At 44.7% G+C, this 12266-nt stretch overlaps 1 protein-coding gene across 3 annotated transcripts in view; it reads right to left on the reverse strand.

Annotated features, from left to right (window-relative positions):
- The window catches only part of CUL1 (cullin 1), a 145562-nt gene that overhangs the window by 106610 nt on the left and 26686 nt on the right, over positions 1-12266 (reverse strand). For 2 of the 3 annotated variants that reach the window (XM_040353155.1, XM_040353153.1), the window contains exon 1: positions 2193-2330. The exons of the other annotated variant lie outside the window; for it this stretch is intronic. The gene's annotated coding sequence lies outside the window, so the exon portion shown is untranslated. Of the gene's footprint in view, positions 1-2192; positions 2331-12266 lie in introns of those variants that run through there. 3 annotated transcript variants of the gene reach the window in all.

The following is a 12266-nucleotide window of genomic DNA, read 5'->3' on the forward strand; positions in this document are numbered from 1 at the left end:
TTAAAGCAGGCCATAGATCAGTGGTTCCCAACTCCTGTCCTCAGGACTCACTAACAGGCCAGAATACTGCAACCACTGAGCAGCAAATGATATCACCTGTCATGCATTTCAGTTATCTTGCAAACCTACCCTGTTCTGAGGACAGGAGTTGAGAACCACTGCCATAGACGATTTTATTTTTATTTTTTTATTTAGCCTGAAAAGAAAAAAGGAAAATGGATTTGATCCCCCCATCCACACACTGAATTGGTGTTGGAAAAAGGGACCTACCGCTCCAGGTGGGTGTGCTGGACAATTAATAGCTTCTCAGGAGACCAGGAGTGCCGGCAATGCACAAGGCAAATAGTAGAGGCTGGAAGAATGGACAGCCGCACTTCCAAAAAAAACTGTGGGTTGTCTTTATTTTAAAACAGTTGGCAAATGCACTAAAAGGTACAGCAAAACAATGGAGATGGCAGTTTCACACTGGAGTTAGTGCTTTATCATAAGCCATGATTATGCACTAACTCCAGTGTGAAACGCGTAGACTGCCATCTCCATTGTTTTGCTGTACCTTGTAGTGCATTTGCCATCTGTTTTAAAATAAAGACAACCCACAGGTTTTTTTTTAGAAGTGTGGCTGTCCATTCTTCCAGCCTCTACTAACTGAATTGGTGTTGATAGGGGAATCCCTCCCGTGGAGCCATTGTTTTCCGACAGCGGAGGGAGTTCCCTGCCATCAGAATACAATGATCAGTGTCGGCTATAGATGGTGGCGGTAATCGAGCCAATAATAAAAAAATAAAAAGACAGGCTGGTTGTACAGAAATCGATCAAGAGATGGACCTCTGTACAACCAGCCTGCCCACAGATGGATCAAAATGTGTCCGCTCCCTGCTAAACCAGTCGAATTTCAATCTAAGGTTGACTTAAAGCGGTCGTTCCCCCTCAAAAAAATTGTTACCCTTAGATTGATGCTCATTTTGTCTAGGGGAATCGGCTAGTTGTTTTAAAATTGTAGCTGTACTTACCGTTGTAGAGAGCGATCTTCTCCGCCGCTTCCGGGTATAGTCCTCGGGAGCGGGCGTTCCTATTTTGATTGACAGTCTTCTGACAGGCTTCCGACGGTCGCATGCATTGCGTCACGAGTAGCCGAAAGAAGCCGAACGTCGGTGCGGCTCTATACTGCGCCTGCGCACCGACGTTCGGCTACTTTTGGAAAATCGTGACGCGATGGATGCGACCGTCGGAAGCCTGTCAATCAAGAAGGAACAGCCAGACCCGAAGACCATACCCGGAAGTGGCGGAGAAGATCGCTCTCTACAACGGTAAGTACAGCTTCGATTTTAAAACAACTAGCCCATTCCCCTAGACAAAATGAGCAATCTAAGGGTAACAATTTTTTGGAGGGGGAACTACCACTTTAAATTCACCAATAGGGAGGACAAACCCATACGAACCAATCCATTTCTATCCAATCACACAGGCCCTTATGTCGCCTAGTTGTTGGCAGATCTAAAAACACTATAGTCCGCTTAAAGGAGAAGTACAGACAAAGCTTGTTTGGCTGTACTTCTATGGATCACAGAAGTGTACTTGGCTCTGCACACCTGTGACCCGTTTTCAGCAGACAGCAGCCCGCTGACATCACAGAGCGGGTCCAGGGAGCTCCGAGCAATCGGCGGCGTTTGATCGCTCGGTTCTCAGTGTTGGGGCGAGTCTGCTAACCCCCCCGATTCTCATACTTCTCTTTTAATAAGTGTGTGGCTGCATTTGGGGTGATGAACACGAGGGATACCATTGCTGATCTCCTTCTGGAAATACATTTTTTATTATTATGACAAAGCTGGGGCTGACAAGAAGCACAGAGTGCCCCCCTAAGGCCCCCCTGGAGGATTGTACAGTGAGTAGAGTGAGTGATGGTGTGTGGCCCTGAGTCCTCTCCCCATAGCCCCATCCTCCTGAGCACTCTTCTATATGACGACTGATACAAATGTGACTCACACAGTCCTGTACATGGGACCACCTGACCCCTATGTGACTCAGCACACACAAGCAGCAATGTTCCCCGAGGTGTGAGGAACACATAGGACACACCGGCTCGGTACCGGAATAACACACACGTTACACAGCCCGCGCCCAGCACTGTCCGGACCCGCCTCTCCTCCCCCCCGTACCCCGCTCACGTAGTCACCTTCCCCTCCTCCCCTCACCTGAGTCTCGGCGGCAGCGCAGGAGACAGAACCCCCAGGGAGAGCCGGGCACTGTCAACCGGAAATCCCTCCTTTCTCCCGAGCTAGTCAGCCAGTCAGCGCGCAGAGTACAGCAGCCAGGACTTCCGGCCAACGACACGCCTCTTCCTCTGCCGCCGACGAATAGGAGCGCGTAGCGGACGTCACCTTTCCGAAACCGGCAAGCCCGGGAGGCGTGGCTATGCAAATAGCAACAGGTGACGTCGGTGTGTAGCTGTTCGAACCTAGATAAACGCGGCGGCCAATCAGAGAATGCGGGTTACCGGGATCTATGGAAACAGCACACAGCGAGCGGCAGGCAGGGACAGTGTATAGTGATGGGCTCGGGATAATCTGCCTCCTGTCCAATGTACACAGTGATAGGAAATCAGAGGGAGACAATGACAGATCTGAGCTGTCTATGAGAAATGGAAGGATGGACAGGGCCCTAGGCATGCTGGAAGATCTGCCCCTCCCCCCCATCCCTTCTATTGATCGATAAGGATTGCCATATGCGAGAAGATGTCTCAGGAGACACTAAATGACAGCAAGGTGACAGCTGTCACCAATAGTGTCACCCCACATTAACATAGAACCAAAGGCAAAACTTGTGGGGCTGGTTTACACTGGTGTTTCTCTCTGAAGAGCGATCTGCGCTCATATCTCTAGTGTTCCTCTCTGAAGAGCGATCCGTGTTCATATCTCTAGTGTTGCTCTCTGAAGAGCGATCCGCGTTCATATCTCTAGTGCTGCTCTCTGAAGAGTGATCTGCGTTCATATCTCTAGTGTTGCTCTCTGAAGAGCGATCCGCGTTTATATCTCTAGTGTTGCTCTCTGAAGAGCGATCTGCGTTTATATCTCTAGTGTTGCTCTCTGAAGAGCGATCCGCGTTCATATCTCTAGTGCTGCTCTCTGAAGAGTGATCTGCGTTCATATCTCTAGTGTTGCTCTCTGAAGAGCGATCCGCGTTTATATCTCTAGTGTTGCTCTCTGAAGAGCGATCTGCGTTTATATCTCTAGTGTTGCTCTCTGAAGAGCGATCCGCGTTCATATCTCTAGTGTTGCTCTCTGAAGAGTGATCTGCATTCATATCTCTAGTGTTGCTCTCTGAAGAGCGATCCGCGTTTATATCTCTAGTGTTTCTCTCTGAAGAGCGATCTGCGCTCATATCTCTAGTGTTCCTCTCTGAAGAGCGATCCGTGTTCATATCTCTAGTGTTGCTCTCTGAAGAGCGATCCGCGTTCATATCTCTAGTGCTGCTCTCTGAAGAGTGATCTGCGTTCATATCTCTAGTGTTGCTCTCTGAAGAGCGATCCGCGTTTATATCTCTAGTGTTGCTCTCTGAAGAGCGATCTGCGTTTATATCTCTAGTGTTGCTCTCTGAAGAGCGATCCGCGTTCATATCTCTAGTGTTGCTCTCTGAAGAGTGATCTGCATTCATATCTCTAGTGCTGGTCTCTGAAGAGTGATCTGCGCTCATATCTCTAGTGTTTCTCTCTGAAGAGCGATCTGCGCTCATATCTCTAGTGCTGCTCTCTGAAGAGCGATCTGCGCTCATATCTCTAGCCTTGCTCTCTGAAGAGCGATCTGCGTTCATATCTCTAGTGTTGCTCTCTGAAGAGCGATCTGCGTTCATATCTCTAGTGTTTCTCTCTGAAGAGCGATCTGCGTTCATATCTCTAGCGTTCCTCTCTGAAGAGCGAGCTGCGTTCATATCTCTAGTGTTTCTCTCTGAAGAGCGATCTGCATTCATATCTCTAGTGTTGCTCTCTGAAGAGCGATCTGCGTTCATATCTCTAGTGTTGCTCTCTGAAGAGCGATCTGCATTCATATCTCTAGTGTTGCTCTCTGAAGAGCGATCTGCGCTCATATCTCTAGTGTTGCTCTCTGAAGAGCGATCTGCGTTCATATCTCTAGTGCTGCTCTCTGAAGAGCGATCTGGGTTCATATCTCGAGTGTTGCTCTCTGAAGAGCGATCCGCGTTCATATCTCTAGTGTTGCTCTCTGAAGAGCGATCCGCGTTCATATCTCTAGTGTTGCTCTCTGAAGAGTGATCCGCGTTCATATCTCTAGTGTTGCTCTCTGAAGAGTGATCCGCGTTCATATCTCTAGTGTTGCTCTCTGAAGAGTGATCCGCGTTCATATCTCTAGTGTTGCTCTCTGAAGAGTGATCCGCGTTCATATCTCTAGTGTTGCTCTCTGAAGAGTGATCTGCGCTCATATCTCTAGTGTTTCTCTCTGAAGAGTGATCTGCGTTCATATCTCTAGTGTTGCTCTCTGAAGAGCGATCCGCGTTCATATCTCTAGTGTTGCTCTCTGAAGAGTGATCTGCGCTCATATCTCTAGCCTTGCTCTCTGAAGAGCGATCTGCGCTCATATCTCTAGTGTTTCTCTCTGAAGAGTGATCTGCGTTCATATCTCTAGTGTTGCTCTCTGAAGAGCGATCTGCGTTCATATCTCTAGTGTTGCTCTCTGAAGAGCGATCTGCGTTGATATCTCTAGTGTTGCTCTCTGAAGAGCGATCTGCGTTCATATCTCTAGTGTTGCTCTCTGAAGAGCGATCTGCGTTGATATCTCTAGTGTTGCTCTCTGAAGAGCGATCTGCATTCATATCTCTAGTGTTTCTCTCTGAAGAGCGATCCGCGTTCATATCTCTAGTGTTGCTCTCTGAAGAGCGATCTGCGTTCATATCTCTAGTGTTGCTCTCTGAAGAGCGATCTGCGTTGATATCTCTAGTGTTGCTCTCTGAAGAGCGATCTGCATTCATATCTCTAGTGTTTCTCTCTGAAGAGCGATCTGCGTTCATATCTCTAGTGTTGCTCTCTGAAGAGCGATCTGCGTTTATATCTCTAGTGTTGCTCGCTGAAGAGCGATCTGCGCTCATATCTCTAGCGTTCCTCTCTCAAGAGCGATCTGTGTTCATATCTCTAGTGTTGCTCTCTGAAGAGCGATCTGTGTTCATATCTCTAGTTTTGCTCTCTGAAGAGCGATCTGCACTCATATCTCTAGTGTTGCTCTCTGAAGAGCGATCTGCGCTCATATCTCTAGTGTTTCTCTCTGAAGAGTGATCTGCATTCATATCTCTAGTGTTGCTCTCTGAAGAGCGATCTGCGTTCATATCTCTAGTGTTGCTCTCTGAAGAGCGATCTGTGTTCATATCTCTAGTGTTTCTCTCTGAAGAGCGATCTGCGTTCATATCTCTAGTGTTGCTCTCTGAAGAGCGATCTGTGTTCATATCTCTAGTGTTTCTCTCTGAAGAGCGATCTGCGTTCATATCTCTAGTGTTTCTCTCTGAAGAGCGATCTGCGTTCATATCTCTAGTGTTTCTCTCTGAAGAGCGATCTGCGTTCATATCTCTAGTGTTTCTCTCTGAAGAGCGATCTGCGTTCATATCTCTAGTGTTTCTCTCTGAAGAGCGATCTGCATTCATATCTCTAGTGCTGCTCTCTGAAGAGTGATCTGCGCTCATATCTCTAGTGTTTCTCTCTGAAGAGCGATCTGCGCTCATATCTCTAGTGCTGCTCTCTGAAGAGCGATCTGCGCTCATATCTCTAGCCTTGCTCTCTGAAGAGCGATCTGCGTTCATATCTCTAGTGTTGCTCTCTGAAGAGCGATCTGCGTTCATATCTCTAGTGTTTCTCTCTGAAGAGCGATCTGCGTTCATATCTCTAGCGTTCCTCTCTGAAGAGCGAGCTGCGTTCATATCTCTAGTGTTTCTCTCTGAAGAGCGATCTGCATTCATATCTCTAGTGTTGCTCTCTGAAGAGCGATCTGCGCTCATATCTCTAGTGTTTCTCTCTGAAGAGCGATCTGCATTCATATCTCTAGTGTTGCTCTCTGAAGAGCGATCTGCGTTCATATCTCTAGTGTTGCTCTCTGAAGAGCGATCTGCATTCATATCTCTAGTGTTGCTCTCTGAAGAGCGATCTGCGCTCATATCTCTAGTGTTGCTCTCTGAAGAGCGATCTGCGTTCATATCTCTAGTGCTGCTCTCTGAAGAGCGATCTGGGTTCATATCTCGAGTGTTGCTCTCTGAAGAGCGATCCGCGTTCATATCTCTAGTGTTGCTCTCTGAAGAGCGATCCGCGTTCATATCTCTAGTGTTGCTCTCTGAAGAGTGATCCGCGTTCATATCTCTAGTGTTGCTCTCTGAAGAGTGATCTGCGCTCATATCTCTAGCCTTGCTCTCTGAAGAGTGATCTGCGCTCATATCTCTAGTGTTTCTCTCTGAAGAGTGATCTGCGTTCATATCTCTAGTGTTGCTCTCTGAAGAGCGATCCGCGTTCATATCTCTAGTGTTGCTCTCTGAAGAGCGATCTGCATTCATATCTCTAGTGTTTCTCTCTGAAGAGCGATCTGCGTTCATATCTCTAGTGTTGCTCTCTGAAGAGCGATCTGCATTTATATCTCTAGTGTTGCTCGCTGAAGAGCGATCTGCGCTCATATCTCTAGCGTTCCTCTCTCAAGAGCGATCTGTGTTCATATCTCTAGTGTTGCTCTCTGAAGAGCGATCTGTGTTCATATCTCTAGTTTTGCTCTCTGAAGAGCGATCTGCACTCATATCTCTAGTGTTGCTCTCTGAAGAGCGATCTGCGCTCATATCTCTAGTGTTTCTCTCTGAAGAGTGATCTGCATTCATATCTCTAGTGTTGCTCTCTGAAGAGCGATCTGCGTTCATATCTCTAGTGTTGCTCTCTGAAGAGCGATCTGTGTTCATATCTCTAGTGTTTCTCTCTGAAGAGCGATCTGCGTTCATATCTCTAGTGTTGCTCTCTGAAGAGCGATCTGTGTTCATATCTCTAGTGTTTCTCTCTGAAGAGCGATCTGCGTTCATATCTCTAGTGTTTCTCTCTGAAGAGCGATCTGCGTTCATATCTCTAGTGTTTCTCTCTGAAGAGCGATCTGCGTTCATATCTCTAGTGTTTCTCTCTGAAGAGCGATCTGCGTTCATATCTCTAGTGTTGCTCTCTGAAGAGCGATCTGCGTTCATATCTCTAGTGTTGCTCTCTGAAGAGCGATCTGCGTTCATATCTCTAGTGTTTCTCTCTGAAGAGCAATCCGCGTTCATATCTCTAGTGTTGCTCTCTGAAGAGCGACCTGCGCTCATCTCTAGTGTTGCTCTCTGAAGAGCGATCTGCGTTCATATCTGTAGCATTGCTCTCTGAAGAGCGATCTGCGTTCATATCTCTAGTGTTGCTCCCTGAAGAGCGATCTGCGTTCATATCTCTAGCCTTGCTCTCTGAAGAGCGATCTGCGGTCATATCTCTAGTGTTTCTCTCTGAAGAGCGATCTGGGTTCATATCTCTAGTGTTGCTCTCTGAAGAGCGATCTGCGTTCATATCTCTAGTGTTTCTCTCTGAAGAGCGATCTGCACTCATATCTCTAGTGTTGCTCTCTGAAGAGCGATCTGCATTCATATCTCTAGTGTTGCTCTCTGAAGAGCGATCTGCACGGAGGCACAGGATCCTGTGTCTCTGTGTGCTCCCCTGCCGCGCGATGGCCGGTAATTAAGGCCGCGGCTTTGCAGCCTTGTGAAGGTCCAAGCTTCCTTCTGTGACCTGGCACCATCTGGTGGTGGTCGTTGGCATTACAAGTAAAACAGCAGTTCTTAAATTGTTTTTTCACTGTTTTCACTGCCATTTCCTTCCCTCTAATTATAACCCCCAAACATTATATATATTCTTTTATTCTAACACCCTAGAGAATAAAATGGCGAGCATTGCAATACTTTCTGTCACACCGTATTTGCGCAGAGGTCTTACAAGCGCACTTTTTTGGGAAAAAATACACTTTTTTTTAATTAAAAAATAAGACAACAGTAAAGTTATCCCAATTTTTTTTTTTATATTGTGAAAGATAATGTTACGCCGAATAAATTGATACCCAACATGTCACGCTTCAAAATTGCGTCCGCTCGTGGAATGCCGACAAACTTTTACCCTTTAAAATCTCCATAGGCAACGTTTAAAAAATTATACAGGTTGCATGTTTTGAGTTACAGAGGAGGTCTAGGGCTAGAATTATTGCTCTCGCTCTACCAATCGCGGCGTTACCTCACATGTGTGGTTTGAATACCGTTTACATATGCGGGCGCTACTCATGTATGTGTTCGCTTCTGCGCGCAAGCTTGGCGAGACGGGGCGCGTTTTCTGGCTCCTAACTTTTTTAGCTGGCTCCTAGATTCCAAGCAAATTTGTCAAACCCTGTGTGTGTGTATATATATATATATATATATATATATATATATATATATATATACAGTCCTGATCAAAAGTTTAAGACCACTTGAAAAATGGCAAAAAATCATATTTTACGTTGTTTGATCTTAACAAGGTTCCAAGTAGAGCTTCAACATGCAACAAGAAGAAATGAGAGTGAGACAAAACATTTTTTGAGCATTCAATTAATTGAAAATAACGACGATTAAACTGAAACAGGCTGTTTTTCAGCTGATGAAAAGTTTAGGACCACATGCCTTTTTAAAAGGCCAAATCTGTGCAAAGATGTGGATTCATTGTCATTTTCTGTCAGGTCACACGTTGTGATGGCAAAGGCAAAAAAACTCTCCTCCCTTTTTGAACGTGGTAGGGTTGCTGAACTGCATAAGCAGGGTCTCTCATCAAGACACTGGACGATCCTCGACCCAAATTAAGGCCCTTACTGGTGCTGACTGCAGCCCCATAACCATCAGACTGAGACTGAGACTGAAGGGCTTCAAAAACAAAAAACGTCTTCAAAAACCTTGTCTCCTTGAACGCCACAGAACTGCTCGTTTGGACTTTGCAAGAGAGCACCAAACATGGGACATTCAAAAGTGGAAGAAAGTTTTATTCTCTGATGAGAAAAAATGTAACCTTGATGGTCCTGATGGTTTCCAGCGTTACTGGCATGACAAGCAGATCCCACCTGAGATGTTTTCTACGCGCCACAGTGGAGGGGGCGCCATAATGGTCTGGGTGCTTTTTCCTTCAGTGGAACAATGGAGCTTCAGGAAGTGCAGGGGCGTCAAACGTCCGCTGGCTATGTCCAGATGTTGCAGAGAGGATTCCTCATGACTGAGGGCCCTCGTCGGTGTGGTAATGACTGGGTTTTTCAACAGGACAACACTACAGTACACAATGCCCGCAGGACAATGGACTTCTTCCAGGAGAATAACATCACTCTTTTGGCCCATCCTGCGTGTTCCCCTGATCTAAATCCAATTGAGAACCTTTGGGGATGGATGGCAAGGGAAGTTTACAAACATGGACAACAGTTCCAGACAGTAGATGGCCTTTGTGCGGCTGTCTTCACCACTTGGAGAAATGTTCCCACTCACCTCATGAAAACGCTTGCATCAAGCATGCCAAAACAAATTTTTGATGTGATCAACAATAACGGCGGAGCTACTCATTACGGAGTTCATGTTTGGAAGTTGGATTTCTGTTTTGGGGGGGGTTTAGTTTTTTTTTTGGAGGTGTGGTCCTAAACTTTTGATCAGCTGAAAAACAGCCTGTTTCAGTTTATTTGTTGTTTTCATTAAATTGAATGCTCAAAAAATGTTTTGTCTCACTCTCATTTCTTCTTGTTTCATGTTGAAGCTCTACTTGGAACCTTGTTAAGATCCAACAATGTAAAATATGATTTTTTGACATTTTTCAAGTGGTCTTAAACTTTTGATCAGGACTGTATATATATATATATATATATAGATCTATCTATATATACAGTGTAGATATATATATATATATATACAGTTGTTCTCATAAGTTTACATACCCTGGCAGAATTTATGATTTCCTGGCCATTTTTCAGTGAAATAGGAATGATAACACAAAAATATTTCCTTCATGGTTAGTGTTTGGCTGAAGCCATTTATTATCAATCAACCGTGTTTACTCTTTTTAAATCATAATGACAATAGAAACTACCCAAATGACTCTGATCAACAGTTTACATAACAAAAAGACCCCCCTCCCCGGGGAGGAAAACAAAAGAAATGTATCCTCCCGGAGATAAAGATGCCAAGAGTGGGCCGTGCCACATAAAAAAAGTTTACATTCCCTGGTGATTTTGGCCTGATAACATGCACACAAGTTGACACAAAAGGGTTTAAATGGATATTAAAGGTAACCATCCTCATCTGTGATCTGTTTGCTTGTAATTAGTGTGCATGTATAAAAGGTCAATGAGTTTCTGGACTCCTGAGAGACCCTTGCATCTTTCATCCAGTGCTGCACTGATGTTTCTGGATTCTGAGTCATGGGGAAAGCAAAAAAATTGTCAAATGATCTGCGGGAAAATGTAGTTGAACTGTATAAAACGGGAAAGGGATATAAAAAGATATCCAAGGAATTGAAAATGCCAATCAGCAGTGTTCAAACTCTAATCAAGAAGTGGAAAATGAGGGGTTCTGTTGAAACCAAACCACGGTCAGGTAGACCAACTAAAATTTCAGCCACAACTGCCAGGAAAATTGTTCGGGATGCAAAGAAAAACACAAATAACTTTAGGTGAAATACAGGACTCTCTGAAAACATGTGGTGTGGCTGTTTCAAAATGCACAATAAGGAAGCACTTGAAGAAAGATGGGCTGCATGGTCGAGTCACCAGAAGAAAGCCATTACTACGCAAATGTCACAAAGTATCCCACAATACACCAAACAGCACAGAGACAAGCATCAAACCTTCTGCCACAAAGTTATTTGGAGTGATGAGACCAAAATCAAGCTTTTTGGCCTCAACCATAAACACTACATTTGGAGAGGAGTCAACAAGGTCTATGATGAAATGTACACCATTTCTACTGTGAAACACGGAGGTGGATCGCTGATGTTTTGGGGGTGTGTGAGCTACAAAGGCACAGGAAATTTGGTCAAAATTGATGGCAAGATGAATGCAGTATGTTATCAAAAAATACTGGAGGTACATTTGTATTCATCAGCCAGGAAGCTGCGCATGGGACGTACTTGGAGATTCCAACATAACAATGATACAAAACACAAGGCCGAGTCGACCTGTCATTGGCTACAGCAGAATAAAGTGAAGGTCTGGAGTGGCCATCTCAGTCTCCTGACCTCAATATCATTGAGACACTCTGGGGAGATCTCAAACGTGCAGTTCATGCAAGGTGGCCCAAGAATTTACAGGAGGCTTTTTGCCAAGAGGAATGGGCAGCTTTACCATCTAAGAAGACATATATATATATATATATATATATATATATATATATATAAAATATTATTATTATACAGGATTTATATAGCGCCAACAGATTACACACAGTACCCTGAAAAAGTATTTATACCCCTTGAAATGTTCCACATTTTGTCATGCTACCACCAAAAATGTAAATGTATTTTATTGGGATTTTATGTAATAGACCAACACAAAGTGGCACATAATTGTGAAATGGAAGGAAAATGATAAATGGGTTTCAATTGTTTTTACAAATAAATATCTGAAAAGTGTGGCGTGCATTTATATTCAGCCTCCTTTACTCCTCACTAAAATCTAGTGGATCCAAATGCCTTCAGAAGTCACCTAATTAGTAAATAGAGTCCACCAGTGTTTATTTTAATCTCAGTATAAATACAGTTGTGCTGTGAAGCCCTCAAAAGTTTGTTAGAGAACCTTAGTGAACAAACAGCATCATGAAGGCCAAGGAACATACCAGACAGGTCAGGAATAACGTTTTGGAGAAGTTTAAAGCAGGGTTAGGTTATAAAAAAATCCCAAGCTTTGAACATCTCATGGAGCATTGTTTGATCCATCGTCCGAAATGGAAAGAGTATGGCACAACTGCAAACCTACCAAGACATGGCCGTCCACCTAAACTGACAGGCCGGGCAAGGAGAGCATTAATCAGAGAAGCAGCCAAGAGGCCCATTGTAACTCTGGAAGAGCTGCAGAGATCCACAGCTCAGGTGGGAGAATCTGTCCACAGGACAACTATTAGTTGTGCACTCCACAAATCTGGCCTTCATGGAAGAGTGGCAACAAGAAAGCCATTGCTGAAAGGAAGCCATAAGAATTCCTGTTTGCAGTTTGCGAGAAGCCATGTGGGGGACACAGCAA

Source organism: Rana temporaria, chromosome 5 (assembly GCF_905171775.1).
Source record: "Rana temporaria chromosome 5, aRanTem1.1, whole genome shotgun sequence".
Classification (NCBI taxonomy): Eukaryota; Metazoa; Chordata; class Amphibia; order Anura; family Ranidae; genus Rana; species Rana temporaria.